This window comes from Lissotriton vulgaris, chromosome 2_1, assembly GCF_964263255.1.
Source record: "Lissotriton vulgaris chromosome 2_1, aLisVul1.2, whole genome shotgun sequence".
Taxonomy (NCBI): domain Eukaryota; kingdom Metazoa; phylum Chordata; class Amphibia; order Caudata; family Salamandridae; genus Lissotriton; species Lissotriton vulgaris.
Window position 1 is genome coordinate 1,240,293,006 of NC_141687.1, and position 27,376 is coordinate 1,240,320,381.

Below are 27,376 nucleotides of genomic sequence, written 5' to 3' on the forward strand. Positions count from 1 at the left end.
CACACTGGGTTTCATTGAAAGTTGAAGGTGCCTCTAAATCAAAAACAAAAACAGCTACATGAAATCTATTTTAGGTTATCTTTTTCTAGGAAGAACTACACTGTGGCTTAGCCCGTACGAAATAAAATGGTGCTGATACATTTTAATGGCTACGAGTTTGGGGTTTTAGTTCACTTTTTCACACACGGACGCACACCACTTACGTTATCATCTTGCTCTGTGATTCACTAGCCACAGAAAAATCCCTTGTTCATTATTATAAAACTGTACTTTATATATTAACAATTATCCATTATCAAGCTGTAACCGCGTGTGTAGATCAAACGTGTTTTACAGGATAGGAAACACATATAATATGTCTTCCCATGGAATAGAAAGTATTGCTTTAAGAAATAAATGCATCATTTTCACATGGAGCATGCCAGAATTCAAACCTGTTCAGCTTTTCTAACATCCCACTGGAGGTCAAATTCTAATTGTCCATAATCAAAACCTTCGATTTTTTACCAGGGCAATTATTCTTTGCCAGCAACTGCCACTTCTGCGCTGCCTGTCCGGACAGGTCTGCGAAGAAAACACTCTGTGTCGCAAATATTGCATGAAAACCTAGGCAGAGTTTATACTAACCAAGTGAACACTACTTTCCAAAGTATATATAAGGACCATCGACAAACTGCCACACTTCACCTCGCCTTCAACGCTTACCCTCTCCTCGAGAAATCCTGCACATTCCGTAATCTAGACTACGCCGTGAGGCCCACTCACCTGGGCAACAGTGAAACTAACAGCAACTTGCATCTAACTGTGACCCGCGGCACCCGAGGCAAGAGGACAAAGAGGGCTTCTCCCTCGTGTTCGGGCTCTTATCCCTTTCCCGGGGGGGGGGGGGGGGGGGGGGGGGGGGCCGCCTGCACACCAAGGTGATGCACTAAGAGCCTACCCTACCTCCTCATATTTTCTGTTGGCCCCTCCCATTCCCCTGTGCACTGGCCCAGCCTCTCTTCACCGCCTCTTGCACAAAATGCCACTAAAGGCCCCCTTCCCCTAGATGCGGGGGGCCTCTCATTTTGGTGAGCCCAGATACAGTGAGTTGCCATAGTCCAGGCGGGACACCATAAGGGCTTAGATCACAGTTCTTTTTAGCTGTAAGACTTATCATCTTCCAGATCATTCCAATAGGCCAAAGCAGGTGGCTGCTATTTTTTTTAGCTTGATATTCCATCGTTAGTGTTTTATTCAACCACATACCCAGATTCTTTATAGGGGTTTGGGAATGGGAGGGTTTCCCCAGCTATCAGGCCAGTAAATCACAGGCCTGGGACAGTGGTTATTCCCCAGAATCATAAATTCTGTTTTGTCGCTGTTTAATTTCAGGCAACAGTTTTGCCATCCTGTTTGCCACCTTTTCCAGATAGGGCGCTAATTGATAATGTTTCGAGTTCGACCACCGGTTGCATGTCATCCACAAAGGAGGCAATAGGCAGCCCAAACTCCTGTACTGTTTACTTCAACAGATGCATGTAAATGTTGCACAATGTGGGACTAAGCAACGAGCCCTGTGTTACTCCAGATAAGGCAGGCATTTTGTCAGAGAGACAGGGGGTTTCCATGATCTGAAATGTTCTATCGCTCAAAAAGGAGGCAAGCCACTCTAAGGCATTACCTAGCATCCTGACTTCCCTAAGCCTTTTTAACACAATTGGCTGGTCTAGGGTGTCAAATGCCGTGATTAGGTCCAAGGGCAGGATTCGGCAGGGACCCCCTGGTCCAGGATGCTTTTGAGCTCCTCGGTAACCACCAGATAGTGTTCTGTGTTAAGTTTTGGTCAAAACCCATCTGTGTCTGGTGTAGATAGTTTTTCTCTTCCAGAAATTGGGATAAAGTATGGTTGAAATGTTTCTCAAATATTTTTCCTAGAGCGAGTAGTATCGAGATAGGGCGAAAGTTGCACAACAGCCCTGGGCATTTCTTCAGCAGGGTCCTAATGATTGCATGCTTCCACTTCTTTGGGATAGTCCTGGAATCTAGTGAAAGTGTCAGTAGCTTTACTGGGGTGGGGAGCACTAATTGAAATTGCTCCCCACTAAAAGAGGAGGTCTCTAGGATCACATGTGTTAATACGTACTGTACTTTCTCCAATCAGATCCAAAGGAGCATCAGAAAGAATTGGAAAATCCTCAACATTGGCAACACTCCGATCCCGGCACCTCTGTTCACCTTCAAAAGGAGCACCGATCTTGGAGACAAACTGGTCCACAAAAGACCTATGAGTAGCCAAAAATGTGAACAAGGCACTCTATGGGGTCTGCCAGCAATTAAAGGAAACTTTCCCTGTGGAGCCTGTGCAGTGTGCCACCAAACCAGACACACCACTTCGACCGACATAGCAACAGACAGACCTTGGAGGCTTGTGTGCCATACCAACTGTAACAGCGAGAGGCTCAAATACTTGGTGACATGCCCATGTGGAATTCAGTATGCGGGCATGACCACGTGCAAGATAAAAACAAGAATCATGGAACATAAAAGTACCATCTGTTGCAAGAAACATGCAACCAAACTCACCCCAACCACTATCTTGTGACTGCATAGTGACAGCAGCGGGCTAAACAACAAAATGTCATGGACTGCACTCTAGACACTGGGTCACATAAATATAAGGTGTATGTTCCCTCCTGCAAACCCACCAAGGGAGGTTTTGGGAGCAGCCGAGCATCTCGAGGTCTGCCCCCCGGGCAGATTGGAAGGGGGTGGGGTGAGATGGGAGCAGCCATTTTGTGGCTTTGGGCTGCCTTAGGAGTAGCCCAAAGGCAGCCCAATTTCATATAGTAGCCCAAAGGTATTTCAGGGATATCTGCACTGACCCAGCCACCATTTTAGGTTCTGGTGACCTGGTGGCTGGGAGCACTGTAGTGTAGGCATTTTTGTTCCCTAACACCCTCCCTGGGCTACGGGGTTTTTTGGGAGGATGTTAGGGTTGATCTTTCAGGGCCTGTTTGGAACAGGTGCATAGGGGTTATGTTTATTGTGATTCTGTCGCTTGAAACAGGTGCTGGCGGAGTTGTTTTGGAAATTGGCCAAGTTTGGCAGGAGGTTGGTAGTTTATCGTTAAGTTTGGGGAGTTGGTGAACAGGAGCGGGGAAAGGTTAAGCAGATTGGAAGTTGCATTGGAGTTCGTTAGTTACAGTTGCAGGAAGATAGATAAGATTGTAGGTCTTGGGAGGTTAGGAATTTTAAATGTTATGTGATAAAATTGCGTATTATTTAATGTATTGGAGATTATGCATTGCAGGGTGGGGGTTTCAATCATGTGGGGATCGTAGGGGTGGGGGGATGAAAAGGCAAGGGGTCAGGTAATTCAATGTTTAGAGAGGTTTTAGTTTTGTAAGGCAAAGGGCCAGTTTAAATAAAATCGTGATGTGCACCTGTTTCAATAAAGCAGCGTTTTACACACACAAATGGTTGTCGGTGTGGCTTGCCCCCTCATCCCTCCCAAGTAATTAGTAGGATGTCGGACATCAGTCTCGGGCAGAGTCCTCTGACAGGGGGTGTCTCTCCCCCTCCCCTTCCCTTTGCCTGTGCTTTCTATATGTCAACATTTTTTACAGGCTGAACATATTGAGCTTACATCACTTAGATGGATGTTTTGGGTGCCTTGTCAGGTGAGACCACTGACTACATATCCATTCCACAATTTGATGATGGTTTGCGGAAATTTCACATGACTTGGACGCACCAATTTTGCAGTGAGTGCCTTGTTTACAACCATTGAATTCAATCGTGGGCACTGACATCACTTTTTAACTACAATTTGCACTCCTAGCCTTAGGGGAGGGATGGTTCACAGATCAGATATGTCACAGCATTGAAACAACCCAACTGATTCTTGCACTAGATATCTTTAATACAGCGTACCCTCACTGTGCCCTGTGAATACAGCCTGCCAGAAGGTCTGGTACCCAGGCACGCAACAACTATTGGACTCACCGGGCTTCAGCCCCCCCGTCGTGTGTGGCAGCCCAGGATGAGACGGATCCCGGGCCCACACACAGCCACACCTGAACGTTTCACAGGTCTTTAAAAGACCATTTGAATGTTAATTAGGCCTTGCTGTTGTTTCCCCCCTTGTTGGAGGGACTGCAGCTCCACTCTACCTACTGATTAAAGGTTCAGCACCCCACAACATTTTTTCTTAGCCCCCCCGAAATTTGGCTCTAGTTGCGCCTCTGCTGGTACCAGATGGCACCATGAATTATAGAGCCTCGTGACATGGTATTTTATCATTTTCCACCCGCAATATGTACGGCATTTTTGGAACTACTTGTTCCATCATGCTTAGCGGCTGCATCCTGGCGCACGCTATTCGCCATGCCTATTTAACTCAGAGCTCTCCCGCCGTCGAGTTCTCCAGTTACAGCTCCGAGACCGCCCGGGGTTCCGACAGTTGGGTGATTGATATCCCTTTCGAGACGGGTGCGGTACGACAGACGCCCGTTCTTGCATTGTTTATAGCACTTTTGTTAGCATAGTGCACTGCTTCAGAGTCTCGTTTTAGACCCTGAGGCTAGTGTGGCATAAGACTGTACTGGACTGCATGCATGTAGTTTGTCCCTGTGCCTGTTCCGATTACTGTTAATTAATCAATAGGTTCTCTCTAAACAGAGTCATCAGTACTATGGTACGACAGACACCCGTTCTCTTGCTGCCAGCGCTTTTGCCGCTGACTGCGTGACCCGCAGGGGAACATGAGCAAGGCAGCGCGATAGTGCCATTAGTCGCAGCGATAGCCAATGCAAGGCTGGGGGGGCGGAGAAAGGATGAAGCGGGGCTCCCGGCCCCTCCCCGCGACTACCGGACACCGGCCAAGGGGTTGGACTCACCTGTGGGAAGGGGCGTACCCCCCTCCCCTATTTAACCACAGCTCGCCCTCGGCCCGGCCTCTTTGCAAACTGTCCGCCCGTGGCCCAAGCGCTGCTCGTCACGTCGTCCTTCTTAAATCAGGTATGAGCTGCTTTCTTGCCGTCCCTGGGCATGACCAGGTTGCACGGGGCCCCAGTGGTTGATGACCAAGGGGGGGGGGAGTTGTAGCCACAATATTGGATGCGGGCGGATGAGTTAGCGACCTCGGGTCGGGTCGGTGGGGGGAGGGAGTGCATTATGGGCACATAAATCTCTGGGGCAGCCCCCTACATGGCCGGGAAGCGGATGGGCCACCTGGCCCCGGTCGACCGATTGGGGTTGATCGCACCAGGCTTTCAGCTTTACGGCGGCGAAGGCCGCCTGCCCGCGCTTCCCCGTTGCTCCGGTTTACCGATTGTTTTGTACAGAGCAGGTTAGGGCTTCTGGGAAACGAGGGGACTTAACCTGGGTCACGTGCGATGTGCCCCTAAGCGCACACGCAGCCTCACCGGTCCGACCGCATGGCGGCAGGCGACAGTGATGGGGATTACCAGCCGGGCCGCATAGCGGCTGGCTCCGGTTACAGGTCATTTCCAGCAGAGTGGGTTAGGGTTTCCGGGAGACAAGGGGAAGTAACCAGGGTTTCGGCACGAGGTGCACAAGCCCTCAAGCGCAATTGCCCCAATTACATAAGTAGCCTCACCGGTCCGGCCGCATGGCGGCATTCGTCAGCGGCCCGGCGGATGGGGGTTACCAGCCGGCCGCATGGCGGCTGCCCGCAGCGGGAGTGTGGGCCTAGCCGGGATACACAGTGAACTAGTTACCGGCCCATTTTCACTGCGTTTAGGCATTAGTTTGGTGACTATAATGAGTGATAGCAGACAAGGTTTCCTCACTCCTTGCTGTTTTGGTGCTCCGCCCCACTTATCCCTTTATCAGGGAGGTAGTAATGTATGCATCGTTGATTACGTGGAGTTGTTCGCGGGATGGGGCACACAAGGACTCCGGAGCAATTTACGGGGTTTGCAGCGGTAAGCATAACGGGAGCTCGGGGAATTTTGGACTCGCGCACTGTGACTCGCGGTCTAGTACAGCACGCCAGGGACTCTGCAGCAATAACCGTAATAAGGTGCTCGGTGTTTCTCGCTACATGCATCAGACACGCGGTCTAGTAAGCAGGGCGACCGAGGTCTGTTTCCAGCCTGCGCTTTATGGAGTGATCCGGCATCAAATAACAGATGTTTAGTGTTACCCAGCAAAACGGCTATCTTTAATACAGCGTACCCTCACTGTGCCGTGTGAATACAGCCTGCCAGAAGGTCTGGTACCCAGGCACGCAACACCCATTGGACTCACCAGGCTTCAGCCCCCCCCGTCGTGTGTGGCAGCCCAGGATGAGACGGATCCCGGGCCCACACACAGCCACACCCGAACGTTTCACAGGTCTTTAAAAGACCATTTGAATGTTAATTAGGCCTTGCTGTTGTTTCCCCCCTTGTTGGAGGCCCTGCAGCTCCACTCTGCCTACTGATTAAAGGTTCAGCACCCCACAACATTTTTTCTTAGCCCCCCCCGAAATTTGGCTCTAGTTGCGCCTCTGCTGCCAGATGGCACCATGAATTATAGAGCCTCGTGACATGGTATTTTATCATTTTCCACCCGCAATATGTACGGCATTTTTGGAACTACTTGTTCCATCATGCTTAGCGGCTGCATCCTGGCGCACGCTATTCGCCATGCCTATTTAACTCAGAGCTCTCCCGCCGTCGAGTTCTCCAGTTACAGCTCTGAGACCGCCCGGGGTTCCGACAGTTGGGTGATTGATATCCCTTTCAAGATGGGTGCGGTACGACAGACGCCCGTTCTTGCATTGTTTATAGCACTTTTGTTAGCATAGTGCACTGCTTCAGAGTCTCGTTTTAGACCCTGAGGCTAGTGTGGCATAAGACTGTACTGGACTGCATGCATGTAGTTTGTCCCTGTGCCTGTTCCGATTACTGTTAATTAATCAATAGGTTCTCTCTAAACAGAGTCATCAGTACTATGGTACGACAGACACCCGTTCTCTTGCTGCCAGCGCTTTTGCCGCTGACTGCGTGACCCGCAGGGGAACATGAGCAAGGCAGCGCGATAGTGCCATTAGTCGCAGCGATAGCCAATGCAAGGCTGGGGGGGCGGAGAAAGGATGAAGCGGGGCTCCCGGCCCCTCCCCGCGACTACCGGACACCGGCCAAGGGGTTGGGCTCACCTGTGGGAAGGGGTGTACCCCCCTCCCCTATTTAACCATAGCTCGCCCTCGGCCCGGCCTCTTTGCAAACTGTCCGCCCGCGGCCCAAGCGCTGTTCGTTGCGTGCGGCGTCGTCCTTCTTAAATCAGGTATGAGCTGCTTTCTTGCCATCCCTGGGCATGACCAGGTTGCACGGGGCCCCAGTGGTTGATGACCAAGGGGGGGGGGGGTGAGTTGTAGCCACAATATTCGATGCGGGCGGATGAGTTAGCGACCTCGGGTCGGGTCGGTGGGGGGAGGGAGTGGATTATGGGCACATAAATCCCTGGGGCAGCCCCCTACATGGCCGGGAAGCGGATGCGCCACCTTGCCCCGTTCGACCGATTGGGGTTGATCGCACCAGGCTTTCAGCTTTATGGAGGCGAAGGCCGCCTGCCCGCGCTTCCCCGTTGCTCCGGTTTACCGGTTGTTTTGTACAGAGCAGGTTAGGGCTTCCGGGAAACGAGGGGACTGAACCTGGGTAACGTGCGATGTGCCCCTAAGCGCACACGCAGCCTCACCGGTCCGACCGCATGGCGCCAGGCGACAGTGATGGGGATTACCAGCCGGGTCGCATGGCGGCTGGCTCCGGTTACCGGTCATTTCCAGCAGAGTGAGTTAGGGCTTCCGGGAGACAAGGGGAAGGAACCAGGGTTTCGGCCACGAGGTGCACGAGCCCTCAAGCGCAATTGCCCCAATTACATAAGTAGCCTCACCGGTGCGGCCGCATAGCGGCATTCGGCAGCGGCCCGGCGGATGGGGGTTACCAGCCGGCCGCATGGCGGCTGCCCGCAGCGGGAGTGTGGGCCTAGCCGGGATACATGGAGAACTAGTTACCGGCCCATTTTCACTGCGTTTAGGCATTAGTTTGGTGGCTATAATGAGTGATAGCAGACAAGGTTTCCTCGCTCCTTGCTGTTTTGGTGCTCCGCCCCACGTATCCCTTTAGCAGGGAGGTAGTAATGTATGCATCGTTGATTACGTGGAGTTGTTCGCGGGATGGGGAACACAAGGACTCCGGAGCAATTTCCGGGGTTTGCAGCGGTAAGCATAACGGGAGCTCGGGGAATTTTGGAATCGCGCACTGTGACTCGCGGTCTAGTACAGCACGCCAGGGACTCTGCAGCGATAACCGTAATAAGGTGCCTTGGGTTTCTCGCTACATGCATCAGACACGCGGTCTAGTAAGCAGGGCGACCGAGGTCTGTTTCCAGCCTGCGCTTTTTGGAGTGATCCGGCATCAAATAACAGATGTTTAGTGTTACCCAGCGAAACGGCTAATTAACTTCGAAAGAACAGGCTGTATTTTGAATCTGGGCTCCAGTGCGCCGCAAACACCCCCCCCCCCCTCTGCAGTGCAACATTTAGTGGTACGGCCGTGGTGCGGTTTAACGATGTGTAGGTTACACAACAGGACCGCTTTGTTAAATTTAAGTGGACACGCAGTAAATTGAATCTGTGGCCCAGATGCGTCACAGCCCCCCCCTCTGCATCGAGGCGGTTAGTAGTTCGGAGTCTGAATGCACTTTAGCACTGGGAGGGTTAAATTTAAATATGTTAGAGTTGGTTTGCTCATACTGATTGCGATATCGCACCCACCACCTAAAACAACCATTGAAAGAATCGGGCCTTCCGCCCGTGCCACGTGTCGCTTAGGTAGTTGGCCAATCAAATAAATGACTATAAAAATTCATAAGCCACGCAGCAATTGTCTACTAGGCGGCTTGAACGGGGATCCTGCAATTACTCAGAAACTCCCTTTGCTCAGGCGTGTGATATTTTGTGTCCAGGGTCCCGGGAATGGAATGGGGGCGTGCTCCCTGGTGCAGGGGCAAGGGCAAGTAAATTGTGGGCTCGTGTAATGGTGCAAATTGTGAAAGTATCGTGTAGGCTCGCAAGCTAAGGTGGGGTCACGTGATTTCAGATGGGTGCCAGTTGCCTGTGCAGCGCCCGTCCTATATGCTGTGAGGGGTGTGAGTCATGAACTGCTGGAACACTATTGCTAGTCCAGCATTGCCTGATTAACGCTACAATAGAAGGGGCAATTTTCTAACTTGGCACTGTCTTTTCAGGTTGCGCTGCAAAGATTAGGAAGGACCGGTTGGCCCCGTTACAGGCAGTTAGCGCAAGTTAATAACAGGTAAATACAAAGATGTACGATGTACCACCACGGAGTTGTCAGTTTGTGCATGCAACCTTGTCAGGGTCATTGTGGCCCTGTGGCCCTGCCACGTAGAGTTGTCCTTAGGTGTCCGTTGAATTAGTAGCACCACCTCACTTCATTTTTCGCCCATAGGGACCCGCAAGGGAGACGCCTTCGCTATGGACGCTCGCGGCACCGCACCACCGCAGGAGGGCCTGTGGGCAGAGTTTTTGGCCTTGGCACAGGCAAAAGGGCCGGCGTGGGCTCAAGGCTTTATCGAGGCACGTAGGCAGGAGGAGTCCGGAGTCGCAATCACCCCGTCGCCCAAGGACGCGGCAATTACCTCAGTTGGAGCAACGCAGAGGTCCAGTCATAAACGGAAACACGCACGCAAGGACTTCCCGGCCGAGGCACCGTGACCGAATCCAAGACCGCCGCCGCCGCCCCCCGCAGCACGGGCCCCAAAACCGACATTGACACCTAACGTTGTGCAGGATTCTGCCAGTGGCCTAACAGACCTGGCCCAAATGGGTAAGGCCATGGACGAAATGATGGGGCTAATGGCACTTTTTCAAAAACGTTTAGATGATGTGGTGGCGGTACGAGAAGTTTTGCCACCTGCTCCTGTACAACAAGTATTGCCACCTGCTGCTGCACCTGAGGCCTCAGCATCAGTGCTGCAAGTGTGGGCCCAGCAAGGGGCTCTGACAGCTCTGACCCTGGGGCCTGGGCTTACAACAGTCAGTTTGCCGGCCCCCACAGCTGTCGTCACAGCAACGCCAGCTAAAGGGCCGCCTGCCCCCACTAGCGCCATGTCGTCCTTCACAGCAACGCCAGCTACAGGGCTGCATGCCCCCCTAGCGTCATGTCATCCCCCCAGAATACTCCTGCAATTGCCCATCCTGTGGCCGCGGGGTCGGCACCCGCCCCGTTCAGTGCAATAGTATGTGCGACAACACCATCCGCTAGCGGTGAGGCTAACGCTGGCAGTTCAGTGGTAGTGGAACGGCCCAGCCCAGCTGTGGCTGTCCCAGTTCAGATTAAGGTAGTACAATAAGCCGGGGGAGGGTTACCTAAATCGGCAGTCACTCAGACCCCATTGGCTTCAGGCCGCTGTTCACTGGCATGGCAGGTACCCCAAACAGCTAAGGAAGGGATATGGAGACAAGAGTATATTTATATTTTGACATTATTGATGCACAGCACCGCAGGAGCAGACACTAGAAAGATGGGGGGGGGAGAGGATTAGAAGAAGGTCAGGTACCAGCGTTGGCCCGAGAAGACGATAGAGAATTGGACGGAGGCTTTTAACATCCTAGCAGCAGTAATAGTGCAGAAGGATCCGGCCCAGAGCGAGGCGCTGATGGAATACGCTAACACCATCCAGCAGGAAGCGAGAGAGTCAGGAGGGATGGGTTGGTTTTTGTATGACCAGACCCATAGACCAGACGGTGCACGCCAGTGAAGGTGTTGGCGGGGGACGGATCGCAAAGATAACAGATTTCAGTGCCACACAGATTCCCACTAGGCAGGGCCAGCCGCATGGATCCAGCAAGGGCCCCTCACCTATTGTGCTGCAGAATTTTCTCCCATTAGTTAGGTTGTATCCGCACTTGAAGGAGCGAGCGCTGCTATCTGAGGGTTTTGTAGATGGTTTCAAGATACCATACAAGGGACCTCTGGGTTGCAGGGATGCATTGAACCTCAAATCAGCTAGAGAACTCCCGCTAGTGGTCAGTGAAAAAAATCAAGAAGGAGGTGGCCCTTGGGAGGGTCGCCGGCCCCTTTTTGACCCCACCCCTTGAACACTTTCTAGTTTCACCCCTGGGAGTAGTGCCAAAAAAGCAGCCAGGGGCATATCGCTTGATACACCATCTAACTTACCTGGAGGGCAACTCGGTCAATCACTGGCTGGACGAGGGGGCCTGCTCGGTGTCTTATTGTTCGCTGGATATGGCCATAGATATGATAAAGAGGACTGGGAAGGGGGCATGGTTGGTCAAGGCCGACATTGAATCAGCGTTCCGCCTGCTGCCAGTTCATCCAGCGAGTCAACACCTGCTAGGTTTTAAGTGGGATGGCGCGTATTTCTTCGATCGCTGCATGCCAATGGGTTGTGCCGTCTCATGTGCCTATTTCAAGGCCTTCAGTTCCTTCCTTCAGTGGGTTCTGACCACCAAACATAGCATCTCCCAAGTGACACATTATCTTGATGATTTCCTCTTTTTCGGCAGGGTAGGGACTCAGGAGTGCGCAGAGGGTTTGCAGGCATTCGAAACAATGGCAGCTGATATGGGGGTGCCCCTTGCCCCCGACAAGACAGAAGGTCCGACACAGATACTGACTTTTTTGGGCATTGAGCTGGACACCATCAGAGGTGAATCCAGGCTCCTGGCCGACAAGGTTAGAGATTTGAGGCACGACATTAGGTCATTGATTGGCAGGGATAAGGCTACCTTAGAGGTGGTACAAAGTCTGTTAGGCAAGCTGAACTTTGCAGCGCCAGTCATACCGGCCGGCAAGGTTTTTTCCCGCAGGTTAGCGAAGGCTACAGCCAACATAGGTAAGAGACATCACCTGGTGCGCCTTGGTCTTGGTCTAAAAGCAGATTTGAAAATGTGGGATGAATTTTTAGAGAACTTTAATGGTACAGTGATTTGGAGGGCGCCATGGGAAAGCAGCCAAGAACTTTGCTTGTTTTCCGATGCATCTGGAAGGGAAGGTTTTGGCGTTATCTTTGGTGAAGAGTGGTGTGCGATGCGCTGGCCCAATGTGTGGCGGAAGAAGGGGATAACAGCAAACATAACGGTTCTTGAACTTTTTCCCATAGTGGCAGCAGTGCATTTGTGGCCAGGTGGGCTTGGCAACAGAAAGGTAGTCTTTTGGTCAGACAACATGGCTGTAGTTCAGGCCATCAATGGGCTATCGGCCACTTGTCCCTTGGTTCTGAGTTTGCTCAGGGAATTAGTTAGTGCAGAATAACACTGAGTTTAGGGCAAGACATATTGAGGGTGTGAAGAATGTGGCAGCTGACGCTCTCTCTCGCTTTCAGTGGCTCCGTTTCCGAGAGGCCTGGCCGTGGGCGAGGGCGCCGATGAATCCATTCCCGGCACCGCTGTGGCGACTCCTTCGGTGGGGGAACGATTGAAGAAGATGGGCCAACGATCCCTGGCACAGGCCACCCGGAGGGCGCGGGAAGAGACAAGGCCAGCAGACAAGAGAGCTGCGATTGAATTCCCCGCACTACAGCGTATGATAGATGCCCTGCCACTGGTCACCAATTCTCCATTTGAAGCTCAGCTTTTTTCCACGGCCTTCTGCCAGGCGTTTTTTGGCACCTTTAGGATGAGCGAGTTAGTAGCTAGGGCCAAAACAGATAGATCTGGGGCAGCGTTGGATATGCTAGATGTCTGTGCTAGAGACGCCCTGGTGCTCCACATCCGCAAATCCAAGACGTATCAGGCCGGGAGGGGCTCAACAATAGTGTTTCAGGAGTTGGGGGACCCCAGATACTGCCTGGTTGCCACGGTCAGGGAATATTTGAAGATCAGGCCACTCTTAGCTGGGCACTTCCTCATGCATGCTGATGGGTCACCAATAACCAGGTTCTAGCTGGAACGCATTATGGGGGCAGCTCTGGCCAAAGCTGGGCTCTCAGGAGAGGGTCTGAAATTCTCAAGTCACTTCTTTAGGATTGGAGTGGCCACGGCGGCATTCAAGGCAGGGATGGGGGCAGAAGCAGTCAATAGGGTAGGACGATGGTCATCCACCTGTTTCCAACGTTACATCCGCCCTTAGGAGTAGCAGCATTTGAAGGGTGGGAGTTCTGGATGTCTACAAAGATGTGCGCGATATGTAATTATGCCTGATGATCCCTGCCACGCCTTTTGCAGTGAACTTTGTGCAGTGTATACCATTCAGCCACGCCTTTTTTGCAGTGAACTTTGTGCAGTGTATACCATTTAACCGAGTGTTCGTTTACATCTTTCCAGTAAACGGTGTGCAGTGTGAACTATTAAACCACGTGTGCTATCAATACGGCGTCCTTCTCCCCCTTTTTATTTGAACAGTATTTTGTTCTCTTTACAGCTAATTGTTGCGTGTGGGTGATGGGACATTCTTATATTGCCAGATTGGAACGTTGGGCAGCACTCAAGAAGTGGACCCGGGCTTTTGCACAAACACAGATCGTATGGCTGGGCCTACCGCGAATGTAAATGGGGCAACTTGAGGTCCAAGCTTGATCAGCACCTTGCACTAAGGGGCGCCCCCCCAATGTCCTCATCATCCACTTGGGAGGGAACGATCTAGTCACACTTGGGAGAAGGGCCCTGATTCAGGTCATGCAGAGGGACTTAGTAGCAGTGAGCAACTGGGTAGGAGCTGCTGAGCTTCTGTGGTCGGATATTGTCCCTCGTAGAGAATGGAGGGGAGCTAGATCTTCATCAGCGATAGAGTATTCTCTCAGGAGGGTCAACAGATCCATGCAGAAGTTCATGGAAAAGAGAGGCCTAGGTTTCAATAGGCATGCACTCATACAGTGTTGGACTTGGCCCTTCTGGCAGGTTCACCCCTAGACTTTTTGCTTGTAATGGTGACCTGGTGATGGTGATTTTTTGGGTTCTGCGCACTTTCACTGTGTCCCAGTGGAAAGTGCGTGCGCACTCTGAGTGCATGTGATGAGATAGGCCTGCCCTCCCATAGGAATGCATGGGGAATGTATGTGTCCCTGGTAGTTCCTGATGCGTGGGGTGTACAGGTTCGAATCTGATATGTGCGAACTCGTGAGAGTGAATGCTTCGCAATGGTGTATGTGGCATGAGTGTGTCTTGTGTACAAATGCCACTTCTAGGACTTGGCATATTAAGGTAAAATATGCCTGGCGTGTGATTGGCTGGAGCTGGCTGGTGAGCCTGGCTCCAGGAAGGCTGGGTGGGTCTGCCCGGTGGTGAGTGTGAGATTAGCATGAGTGATGTGTCGGAGGAGTGTACCTGTGTCCTGGATGGGCTGGGTTTTCCCCACACAATGCTGGCTCCGCCCCCCTGTGGTGTGACTGATGACTCTAGCCCTGCCAGTGAAAGAAAGGGGTGGTTGGGCCATCAAGGGTACTCCCAAACCAGCTGCGACTGGTTTCTCCCCCACCCTGCACCTCCAAACAAAGGATTTAGGTGTGTAAAAATGGGGCTGTGTCCCCACAGAAATTGCCCTCTTCCAGGATCCTGAGGGGGCTGCTGCTGCTGCTGCTGGGCCAGAGGACCGCCACTTGGACTGTCTCCCTGCCTGGAGACCCGGTGAGCTGGCTCTGGGCCCAGTCTTGCCCCCCTGCCTGCCTACAAGGACTTTGGCTTGACTTTTAGGGACTTTGGGGCCTGGACTTTGCCTCTAGCGCTTGGAAGCGCTTCCTTGTGGCCCGTAGCTCTGGAGAGCGCTTTCTTTTACCCCTGAAGCGTTGGAAGTGCTTTATTTGCGGCCCTAGCGCTTAGAAGCGCTTTATTTATCGGCTAAGCGCTGGGAGCGCTGTCATTGTCCTTCCGCGGCTGCCCACGCCGCTTTTGCCGATTTTAGAGTCCCCTGGCAGGTGCCCACCCTGCCCGGGACATTGCCGCTGTTTTTCTGCAGAGCGAGTGCCCACCTCGCTCGGGGTTTGGAATTGGAGCCGGAGCCCACCCGGCATTGCCCAGCATCTCCGCGCTGCCATTGGCTGCCCGAGGAGGAAGTCAGGCAATCCAGCCTGTGACATTGTGGGCGGGGCCAGCGGGGAGAGAGGAAGTCCAGCGCCTGCCCCGAGAGAGAAGCCAGAAGCAGCCAGAGCGTCCTGCCCGGGGCTCCCAAGTGTAGGGAGAGCCCCGGACCTTCTGCCAGCCCCAGAGGAGGGAGAGAGTCCTGCCGCCACCGACCGGAGACCGAGGAGAGTCCCGAGGAGCGGGAGCTCTCCAGCCGGCCGCCAGAACCCGGTGAGAGCATTCGCAGGAGAGGGGGGCATCGGGGCACATTGCCGGTGCCCGCCCCTCCCCTCCAGTGCAGGCCTTGGTGCTAAGAGGCCCGTGGGGCCCCCCCCTTTGATTCCGAGTCCCCCGGGAGGGACTCCAACGAGCAGAGTCAGAGCCCCGAGAGGCTCAGAGCAGGCATCTGGTGATTGGAGCCCCGAGGCTCCTGGGGGCAATTACAAGTTCCGAGTCCCCAGTGGGGGACTCCACCGTAACGGCTGCATTGTCTGTCGAGCCCAGAGAGGCACGTGGGGCATCTGGTAGCTCTGAGTCCCCAGGAGGGGGACTCCACCGAGGCGCCACATTTGTTTGCTGCAGAACCTGTGAGGCTCCCCCATCGTGTTGGCCCCAGTATTGTCTGCACAGCTGCCCAGCACTTCGTGGGCAGCTGCCACGTTTAGGCCCTGACATTGGGACACAGGGACTGCCACAGGTGGTGGCTAATGTGGATTTTGCGCTATTGTGGTTGCTGTTCCTTGCACCTCTGATTGTATGTTATGCTTCATGTGCTTTACCTTTACACCTCTAAATGGGTAGTTTATTCATCATGTGTGTTGTTGCTTTTACACCTCTGAATGTATTGTGATGCATCATGTGTTTCCTTCCTTAGACCCCTACAGGTATAGCGATACTTAGGTGGTTTCCTTCTTGCTAGTACAGGTGGTACTAGCGAGGCCCACGTTCCTTGTGTGATCTCCTAGGATAGTGAGGATTGCATAGGTGGTGCTCACCTGGTACCAGTAGTTACTGGTTGTGTACTACAGTGATTTTACATTCTATGTGCTATGTTCTAAAAGTGTTACTTCTAAAAGTGCTGATTCCTGACAGTGGTCCAGGTGGCCCTGTCTTGTACATAATCCCCTGTAAATTCTGCCCGTGCCTGTTGGCACATTGTAAAGTGTGTGTTTATCTAATGTGTTTTGGTGTAATGCAAAGGCTATTTTTATATATAACCTTGTGTGGAGTTTCCTTTGTGGTGGGCCTTGGGTGTTGTTGCTGGGGTGCGTGCGCAAATACTTAACTCATATCGCCTCCAAGTTTAGCCTTGCTGCTCGCGCCACGTTACCTAGAGGGTGAGCAGGGGTTATCTTGGCGTGTAACTCCCTTGCCCTGACTTAGGAGTGGTGGTCTCTGACTGACTTTGGCGCAAGCCCTGGCCAGCCAGGGATCCCATTTCTAACATTGGACGCAGCGGTGAGGATAAGGATTTGTGTTTGCGTTGTACCACAGTGGCAACTGGCCACACACAAAACTCTGCATTTTAGATGACCACATTTTAGGGGATTATTGTTTTTGAAGTTCCATTATTTTCTTCTCCTGAAGGTATCATTGTTTAATTGTGACTAGTACATTTATTCCCCTGCCCCGCGCCCAGAGTTTGCTACCTGTGTCACATGTGGTCAGGTTGAGGAATCAGGGGTGGTAGAAACTGCCTTACCAGTCCGAGGGGGGGGTTGTGTGTGAATGAATGGTGTGTGGCACTAGGCAAGTGAGTGTGAGTTCTCGGGAGAGAGAGCTTGCTGAACCTTTGTGAATTGTGTACTCCTGTGTTAAGCTCAGACCCCTAGGTTCCCTGTGTAATCTTTTCTCTAGAACGTCCGCCAGAATGGAGCCTGCTTTTGATTTCTGTGATCTGTTTGGATACAGTATGGGAGAGTTGGTAAGGTTCTGTGAAGAGAGAGACATAGGGGTGGATGAGTCCGACACTCAGTCCGAACTTAGGAGCAGCCTGATCCTATGGCAAAAGGGTCAGTGGGATCTGGAGCGCAGTGAGGAAAGGGCCCGGGTCTCACACCATGAGGGTGGTGGGTCTGTGGGGAGCCCTGAAGATTCAGAAGAGGAGGGAGAAGATGACAGCACAGGGACGCCAGCAGATAGTGAGGACCCCATAGATAGGGAGTCCCTTGCTGGGTCCAGCGTAGGAGGCAGCGCCTCATCCCTTTCCCTGTCCCCAGAGGAGCTGGAAGATAGGAGGAGAGAAAGGGAGCACCAGCTGGCTTTAGAAAAGCTCAGGTTAGAGCATGCCCAGGCTATGGCACAGCTGGGTATTAGAAAGCAACAGCTAGAGACTCAGAGGGTCTTAGCGCAGGAAAGGATAGAGGAGGCTGAGAGGGCCTCCGCCAGAGGCAAAGTAGCTCTGGAGGGTAGACTATCCCCTGCGCGCAGTTTTAATTTTCTGGATTCCCCGGGGAGGGTTGAGTCCAGTGGTGGCAGCTATATAGAGCCCAGTGCGAGCAGTCCCACTCCCAGTTCCCCCAGTCTGGTACCTGTTTCCCCAGAGGAGGAGTTAAGGTTGAAATTCAGGGGCAGTAGGAAGCTGCCTCACCAGTCGTGGGAGGAGTTTGAGGATGAATGCTGTGGGACACTGTTTGATTGGGTGCAGGTTCACACGAGAGATGATTTTGAAGTCTTGTTTGATCTGGCTGTCAAAGAGCACCTGCTCAGTTGTTGTTCTCCAGGGTTGCGCACACACCTGTTGGGGTGTGGATTGTCTGACGCATGTGAGCTTGCAGATGAAGCAGACCGCTGGGAGAGTGCTAGAGGTTCTTTAGAGTCCGTAGTGAGTGAGTCCAACAGTAGTGGTATAGGTATCTTCCAGCCCAGCGTGGTGAAAGAGGCTCAGTGTAGCCCAGCTAGGTCCCAGTATAGTGAGAGAGGTGGAGGGGCTGACTACCTGGCTCAGTGGAGCAGGAGTCAGTGGGAGGCTGAGAGTCCCCAGAGGCCCGAAGCCCTATCTCAGAACCTGGGTGGTTTCTTGAGGGAACACCAGGTTAGGGACCTAGGCTGTCCTGTTAGTACACTTGAGGAGGATCTACTAGTGTCTAGGGAACCTGGAGCATCTGCAACTAGAGCTCCAGTGGTTCCAGTGTCCGGCAGTGCTACTCCAGGAGGGAGGGCACAGAAGTCCGAAGTGAGGAGTGATTGGGGGATGAGTTTACCAGTGGATGCACCAGTGGACCAGGGACTAGGCAGTTGGGCTAGATCTTCTTGGGGGGACCCGGGTGGTGCCACTTCTGGTCTGGGGGATCTTCACGCACTGTCAGGTGGACAGGGGACGGGAGATCTGCGCCAGACAGACAGTCACACGACACATGGGTCATGTGTCAGCCTCAGGGGGATGGGGTGTGAATCCCCAGAAGTCCTGGAGTGCCAGGCAATTATTCCACCGAAGGTTTTAGACCGGAGGTTGGGAGGCCAGGTTCAGGTTCAGCCTGACCTGAAGGGTAGGACGACTGTAACCAGTGTCCTGACCGGTTCTTCTTCCAGAGGAACTTCTCCAGTTGGGAGAGGGCAGACCTCTGGAAGGGGGTGCAGAGGGTGGGAGAGCCCACCTCTGACCCCGGTGCAACCCGAGGGGTTAAACCCTGGGTTGGAATGGCGTTCTAGGTGTCCCCCTCGCAGGAGGAGGAGGAACCCTAGAAGAAGAGGTAGGGGGAGGAGAGCCTCCCCTGAGACTCCTGGTCCGCCTGAGGTTGTAGGCCCTAGGCTGGAGAACCAGTGGCAGTCTAGTCCTGTCTTGCAGACAGGGAGAGTGGAGAATGTCTACTATGTGCCAGGGGTTACTACCCCCGCTCTGCATATAGGCAAGGACCGGTGGCACCTGGGTGGCCCAGGGCCTGGTCCTGGCCGCGGACAACTTGGGAGTACCAGTGGGGTAGCCCAGTTGGTCCAGACAGTGGTTTGAGAAGGAATCCCATGGGTTCACCGTGGCGTAGAACAGGAGGGTGTCCCTGCAGTTGTGGGCCCGCGTCCGTGTTCTATCGCCCCAAGCAGGGAAGTCCATCACGGTGGTGATTGTTCTCCCCTGCGTTTTGGCTGGAAGGGGGTTGTGTTGGACTTGGCCCTTCTGGCAGGTTCATCCCCCAGACTTTTTGCTTGTAATGGTGACCTGGTGATGGTGACTTTTTGGGTTCTGCGCACTTTCACTGTGTCCCAGTGGAAAGTGCGTGCGCACTCTGAGTGCATGTGATGAGATAGGCCTGCCCTCCCATAGGAATGCATGGGGAATGTATGTGTCCCTGGTAGTTCCTGATGTGTGGGGTGTACAGGTTCGAATCTGATATGTGCGAACTCGTGAGAGTGAATGCTTCGCAATGGTGTATGTGGCATGAGTGTGTCTTGTGTACAAATGCCACTTCTAGGACTTGGCATATTAAGGTAAAATATGCCTGGCATGTGATTGGCTGGAGCTGGCTGGTGAGCCTGGCTCCAGGAAGGCTGGGTGGGTCTGCCCGGTGGTGAGTGTGAGATTAGCATGAGTGATGTGTCGGAGGAGTGTACCTGTGTCCTGGATGGGCTGGGTTTTCCCCACACAATGCTGGCTCCGCACTCCTGTGGTGTGACTGGTGACCCTAGCCCTGCCAGTGAAAGAAAGGGGTGGTTGGGCCATCAAGGGTACTCCCAAACCAGCTGCGACTGGTTTCTCCCCCACCCTGCACCTCCAAACAAAGGATTTAGGTGTATAAAAATGGGGCTGTGTCCCCACAGAAATTGCTCTCTTCTAGGATCCTGAGGGGGCTGCTGCTGCTGCTGCTGGGCCAGAGGACTGCCACTTGGACTGTCTCCCTGCCTGGAGACCCAGTGAGCTGGCTCTGGGCCCAGCCTTGCCCCCTGCCTGCCTACAAGGACTTTGGCTTGACTTTTAGGGACTTTGGGGCCTGGACTTTGCCTCTAGCGCTTGGAAGCTCTTCCTTGTGGCCCTTAGCGTTGGAGGGCGCTTTCTTTTACCCCTGAAGCGTTGGTAGCGCTTTATTTGCGGCCCTAGCGCTTAGAATCTCTTTATTTATTGGCTAAGCGCTGGGAGCGCTGTCATTGTCCTTCCGCGGCTGCCCACGCCGCTTTTGCCGATTTTAGAGTCCCCTGGCAGGTGCCCACCCTGCCCGGGACATTGCCGCTGTTTTTCTGCCGAGCGAGTGCCTACCTCGCTCGGGGTTTGGAATTGGAGCCGGAGCCCACCCGGCATTGCCCAGCATCTCTGCGCTGCCATTGGCTGCCCGAGGAGGAAGTCAGGCAATCCAGCCTGTGACATTGTGGGCGGGGCCAGCGGGGAGAGAGAGGAAGTCCCGCTCCTGCCCCGAGAGAGAAGCCGGAAGCAGCCACAGCCTCCTGCCCGGGGCTCCCAAGTGTAGGGAGAGCCCCGGACCTTCTGCCAGCCCCAGAGGAGGGAGAGAGTCCTGCCGCCACCGACCGGAGACCGAGGAGAGTCCAGAGGAGCGGGAGCTCTCCAGCTGGCCACCAGAACCCGGTGAGTGCATCCGCAGGAGAGGGGGGCGTCGGGGCACATTGCCGGTGCCCGCCCCTCCCCTCCAGTGCAGGCCTTGGTGCTAAGAGGCCCGTGGGGCCCCCCCCCTTTGATTCTGAGTCCCCCGGGAGGGACTCCAATGAGCAGAGTCAGAGCCCCAAGAGGCTCAGAGCAGGCATCTGGTGATTGGAGCCCCAAGGCTCCTTGGGGCAATTACAAGTTCAGAGTCCCCAGTGGCGGACTCCACCATAACGGCTGCTTTTTCTGTTGAGCCCGGAGAGGCACGTGGGGCATCTGGTAGCTCTGAGTCCCCAGGAGGGGGACTCCACCGAGGCGCCATATTTGTTTGCTGCAGAGCCTGTGAGGCTCCCCCATCGTGTTGGCCCCAGTATTGTCTGCACAGCTGCCCAGCACTTCGTGGACAGCTGCCACGTTTAGGCCCTGACATTGGGACACAGGGACTGCCACAGGTGGTGGCTAATGTGGATTTTGCGCTATTGTGGTTGCTGTTCCTTGCACCTCTGATTGTATGTTATGCTTCATGTGCTTTACCTTTACACCTCTGAATGGGTAGTTTATTCATCATGTGTGTTGTTGCTTTTACACCTCTGAATGTATTGTGATGCATCATGTGTTTCCTTCCTTAGACCCCTACAGGTATAGCGATACTTAGGTGGTTTCCTTCTTGCTAGTACAGGTGGTACTAGCGAGGCCCAAGTTCCTTGTGTGATCTCCTAGGATAGTGAGGATTGCATAGGTGGTGCTCACCTGGTACCAGTAGTTACTGGTTGTGTACTACAGTGATTTTACATTCTATGTGCTATGTTCTAAAAGTGTTACTTCTAAAAGTGCTGATTCCTGACAGTGGTCCAGGTGGCCCTGTCTTGTACATAATCCCCTGTACATTCTGCCCGTGCCTGTTGGCACATTGTAAAGTGTGTGTTTATCTAATGTGTTTTGGTGTAATACAAAGGCTATTTTTATATATAACCTTGTGTGGAGTTTCCTTTGTGGTGGGCCTTGGGTGTTGTTGCTGGGGTGCGTGCGCAAATACTTAACTCATATCGCCTCCAAGTTTAGCCTTGCTGCTCGCGCCACGTTACCTAGAGGGTGAGCAGGGGTTATCTTGGCGTGTAACTCCCTTGCCCTGACTTAGGAGTGGTGGTCTCTGACTGACTTTGGAGCAAGCCCTGGCCAGCCAGGGATCCCATTTCTAACTTACAGGAAAAGACCGAAGGGTACTACGATAGAGACGGGGTGCACTTGTCTGGATTAGGGATGGATATGTTCCTCCTGGATGTACAAGAGGCACTAACAGCGGCAGGTTGTAAGTAGCGGAGCGGGTGGGGGCTCTGTCATCGACGGGGGCCTCCCCCAGAGCTGTGTCGGAGAACAGGGCCATCTGGAGGCAGACGGGTACAGTAAGGGTACCTCTGCAGCAGAATGGTACAGTAAGGGTACCTCTGCATGGCATAGTGAGGGTGCCGGAGCCAAGGACCAGGAGCCGCAGGATGTTCCGGGAAACCGTGACGGCGCCCCGTTAGTCCTTCGGGCTGTCGAGGGGCCTGAATTGACGTGGGGTGTGCCACACCGCTCCACCCTAACAGGGGGGGCGGGAGTATAACGAACATGGCAATGTGCTGCACCGTCAGAGCATCGACTCACCATGCAAGACGGCTCTTTAGGCATGCGGGTCAGCGAGGGGCTGCCTGCTTTGGATCACCTGTAAGATGACCCACCTAAACGTCATACGTTGTTGTATAAAAAATAAACCTGCAACAGTTCTTTCCCACACCACGTGTCCAGAGTATCATTTGGGTAGGGATTGTGTTGTGTGTGAACGGGCGGGAGCGGATGACGGTGTGGGCACTATGCCGCTGACTGCGTGACCCGCAGGAGAACATGAGCAAGGCAGCACAATAGTGCCATTAGTCGCAGCGATAGCCAATGCAAGGGTGGGGGGGTGGAGAAAGGATGAAGCGGGGCTCCCGGCCCATCCCCACGTCCACTGGACACCGGCCAAGGGGTTGGGCTCACCTGTGGGAAGGGGCGTACCCCCCTCCCCTATTTAACCACAGCTCGCCCTCGGCCCGGCCTCTTTGCAAGCTGTCCGCCCGCGGCCCAAGCGCTGTTCCCTCCCTAACCCTGACCCAGCAGCTCGTACGGTGGGCGGTGGATAGAATGTTGTAATTTTCTATTTGTGCTGCTGGCGGAGTTACAGGGCGATCTGGAGGCAGACGGGTACAGTAAGGGTACCTCTGCGGCAGAATGGTACAGTAAGGGTACCTCTGCTTGGCACAGTAAGGGTGCCAGAGCCAAGGACCAGGAGCCGCAGGAGGTTCTGGGAAACCACGACGGCGCCCCGTTAGTCCTTCGGGCGGTCGGGGGGCCTGAACCGACCGGGGGTGTGCCACACCGCTCCGCCCTGCAAGGGGGTCGGGAGTATAACGAACATGGCAATGTGCTGCACCGTCAGAGCATCGACTCACCGTGCAAGATGGCTCTTTAGGCATGCGGGTCAGCGAGGGGCTGCCTGCTTTGGATCGCCTGTAAGATGACACACCTAAACGTTATACGTTGTTGTATAAAAAATAAACCTGCAACAGTTCTTTCCCACACCACGTGTCCAGAGTATCATTTGGGTAGGGATTGTGTTGTGTGTGAACGGGCGGGAGCGGATGACGGTGTGGGCACTATGCTCTTAGCATAGTGCATTGCTGGAGAATCTCTCCTGAGCGTCTCGAGACCCTACGCACAAAGCCAGTCCTTATGTATAACCATGAGTGAAAAGGGTTTACTCATTGTTTTTCTTTTTAGAGGAAACACAACAAAGCCACTGCAAGTGTATGCGACAACAGGACAACTTTTGATATTTGAGACATCACTTTACACTGGCCTTAATGCTTAAAGCCCTTAATATCATGGGCTTTTACACATTTCCATCCAGAACAGAAGCATTCCTTATTTCTTATCCCTAGAAAAAGTATTTTCTTCAGTTAATTCATTTTTTTTTAAATTGACACCGTAGCGGTTGTGTTTGCTGTGGGTCGTGGACTTTGTTTGGACCCTTCTCTTCCCGCTACCGGATTTACAACTTGCGGAACCCGCTTCGCGGGTCCCGCTGCGCATCAGCACGACAGGGGAGTCTCGCTGCACCAGTGCGTGAAGGTCCAGGGCTGCGAGCGTGCGGGGCAGGACTTCAAATCCCAGAAGTCCCTGCACACCACGCCTCCCGTCACCTGGCCGCTCTCCCTGGACACACGCCCCGCCTGTAACCATACGGACCACCTATATAAGGAAAGGCTAGTTCCCGCTAAGCGGGAGCGTCCCGGGAGAAGCCCGGGACAAGGGCGGGGCCGTCTGTGGCCGTCAGTGGACTGCAGTGGACGGGCGGGCCACCCCTCTAACAACTCTATTAAAGGTGAGCACTTATTACGGATACTAAAATGGGCGACAACGTGAATGATGATGTAGAAAACAAGATTGCTGACGCCTCTGTTTCCCTTATTACTTCCTTTGAGTCAATGATAGACTCCGCTTTTAACGAAATAGTGGAGACCGAGCGAAGGTTTTCTATGGTTTCTATCAATAGCAAAACAACTTCCACAAGTAGCTCCAGTGGCATCAATGGTAATGCACATATAAATCCAGAAATAACCGTGGTAAAACCATCATATCCCTGTGTTGATGTGCCCATAGTTCAGGATGATGAAAATACTGTCATCTACACAGCACAAGTTTCTGCCTCGACATCACCAGTGGCAGCAACGCCAAAGCCAACACTGACAGTGATATCCCCGGTACCCACTCAGACAGAGAGTGTCACTACAATTGTAACTGCCTCGCAGGATGATGTCATTAATGTGGACATCATCGACTCCAGTAGTAACAAGCCGGGCAGGGAGAAACGCAAAAGAGGCACATCCAAGTTAAGTGCGAATAAAAGAAAACAGTCTGTATTCCACAAAAACCAACCAACACCTCAAAGTCTGTGGAATAAAAACAAATCTTCGGGGGTACAAATCGTCTTGACAGAGGATAAAGTGGATAAAGAATCCGCGGACCTGGACAGCTTTTCTGATGTATCCATCACTAATTCTTGTGGGAACTCTAAAACTATATGGACCCAAACTACAATAATGGGTGATAATTTTAATCTATCAAGACAGAATGGAAATATGATAGAAACCATAGTTGATACTATTTTTAATCGAATTGAAAAACAAATGATCAGCCAGTTTAATAATGTTTTTAAAAGACTTGATAGATTGGATAACCTGGTTAAAACTGGTGAAACAAAAAGGAAAGGGTCAATCATCTTGGATCAAGTTAGAGCAGATCGCCTTTTGAAGGAATTGGAAAATGCAAACAATATATTGTCATCAAAAAAACAGGTTAACATCAGTACCTCGGGTGGGGCACTAAGCAATTCTGTTTCTGCCTCTCCATTGACGGAACAATTATCAGTAAAACCCACAACCACTAAAAAGGGGCCAGCTACGAGCAAGGTTAACACATCCACGAAACCAACTCCTATACCTGCCCCTAGGACAGTTGTCATTCCATCGACTTCTAATACCTCTGCTCCAAGCAACAATAGTGGCCCAACCATTTTAAGTGCAGCTCCAAAACCGACAGCGGTTAATAACAACGTGGGCACTGGCTCCCAAGGGTCTACTAAATCTTTTAAACATCAAGGACCAGCATTACATCTGCCACCGGATGCCTGTCCTTTTGTTCTGGTTCTAGCAGGTGTCCCGCCCTTGAGGGAGGATCAGGGGGAATCGTGGGTGCAATTGCGGAATAAGAGCATAGACTGGCAAACTAAACACAAAGGTGTTGGTTTCGATATCTCTAGAGAGATTATATCTGCGCGTAGGGTATCGTGGGTTGGCCCTTTACTCAAGGACAAGGAAGGTGACTGCGTAGTCCTTAATTTTAATAATCCTGGGACAGTAAGAAACCTCCTAAACAGAAATTGCAATTATTCAACCATCCCAACTGTTGCAACTATGTTACCCTTGAGTTATTTCTACAGACAACCGGCCACTCAACTTCGCCCACCCCCTATGCAATTCACAGTGCCATTAACGCATTCACAACCAGCACCTTTTATGCATTTTCAACCACCACCTGTGCATTTTCGCCCACCTCCTATGCAATTCCACCAACCCTATTTCCCATTACAAATGTACAATAGATATGCACCACTTTCGGACCTGGATATGCAAGACTGACCATCTTCGACTACCTTTGTCGATTCTTCTCCGGTATCCGAACTCCTGATTGCCCCGGAAAACTCGCCTCAAAGAACCTTGAGCAAACAACATCAGACCCTTGCTCATTTGCCTTTGGACTCAGTATTGTCTATTGTTAGCTGGAATATAGCTGGCCTAAATTCTAAATTGAAAATTTCAGAGTGGCTTAAGTGGGTTGATAATAATTGTGATATATTGTTGCTACAAGAAACATGGAGTACAATGTCACCAACAATTGAGGGCTTCTGCTGCCACAATCTTAAGGCTCTGCCGTCACCCGTGGGTCGACCTAGTGGGGGACTATCTATTTGGTCCAAGATAAAATACGGGGTGCATATTAAATTGATCCCTACACCAGGTATCTGTTGTTTTATGGCCATCAAGTACATTAACAGATTGAAATTATGTATTATATACTTTTATAATAATGATTTTGTTAGTCGCCCAAATGGCAATTTTATATTATTGTTTAATTTTATCGATGAAATTATGGGGGGGAAAAAGCATGGATCTTTCGATGGTATCTGCATCGGAGGGGATTTTAATGCACACTTGTATCGCCATAGCCCAATATGTAAGAATGGGGCAGAATTGAAAGATTTTATAGTTTCCCATGACTTAGTTAATGCTATGGAATTTGCAGGTACAGGTATAAATAATGTAACAACCCCCACTTTCATAGGTCAGGGCTGTGCTTCTACGATTGATTATATTTTCACATGCCCTGAGTTAAGTGAAATAACCTTAAAAGCTGAAGTCGTCTGTTCTGCATACAGTGATCACTATCCGCTTAAAGTTAACATACACAATCCCCAGACCTCAAGGGCTGCAGCGAAACCAGATGTAGGTCCTTTAAACCTAGCTTTATCAACCCATAGATTGAGACTAGCATGGAAGGGAGCTGACAATAAAGGGATACTTTCCAGAGTAATTAAAAAACACCCTGAGACAGTTGAGACTTGCCTGTCGCATACAAGTCCTGGCAATGAGGTGGTTGGCGCTTTTGGTGATCTATGTAGGGCAATTAAAATTGAATCATCTAAACCTGTTAGGCAGAACATCTCGCAGGGACCCCGATGGTTTGATACCTCCTGCTCTAGGGCCAACAGGGATTTGAGGGCTGCACTTAACACCAGCCCGAGGGACCCTCAACTTGTGAGAACACTAAGATCACAATATAAAAGAGTCTTATACATTAGATCTGAAACCCTAGTAATTAAACATTGGGAATCACTCACGCGCACCGCCAAACTGAAGGACTCAATGGGATTCTGGAAAGAAGTCAAGTCGTTAAGATCGTTTGGCTCTAACATCAGCCAAATCAACAGTAACATAACGGGCGAGGCATGGGTAGAGCATTTCTCCCAAATTTATGCCGCATCAGCTACCCCTTCAGACACTGTCCATCCATCCCTTAGTGATGAACCCTTGACCTTCTCATTATTTGAGGTCGAGGACGCGATCACTGATAGTGCTAGCAATAAAGCTCCGGGCCCTGATGGTCTCTCCATCGACCAAATAAAATCAGAAATTAATTTCTGGGCTCCTCTTTTATGCAACCTATTTAATAACCTAAATGAC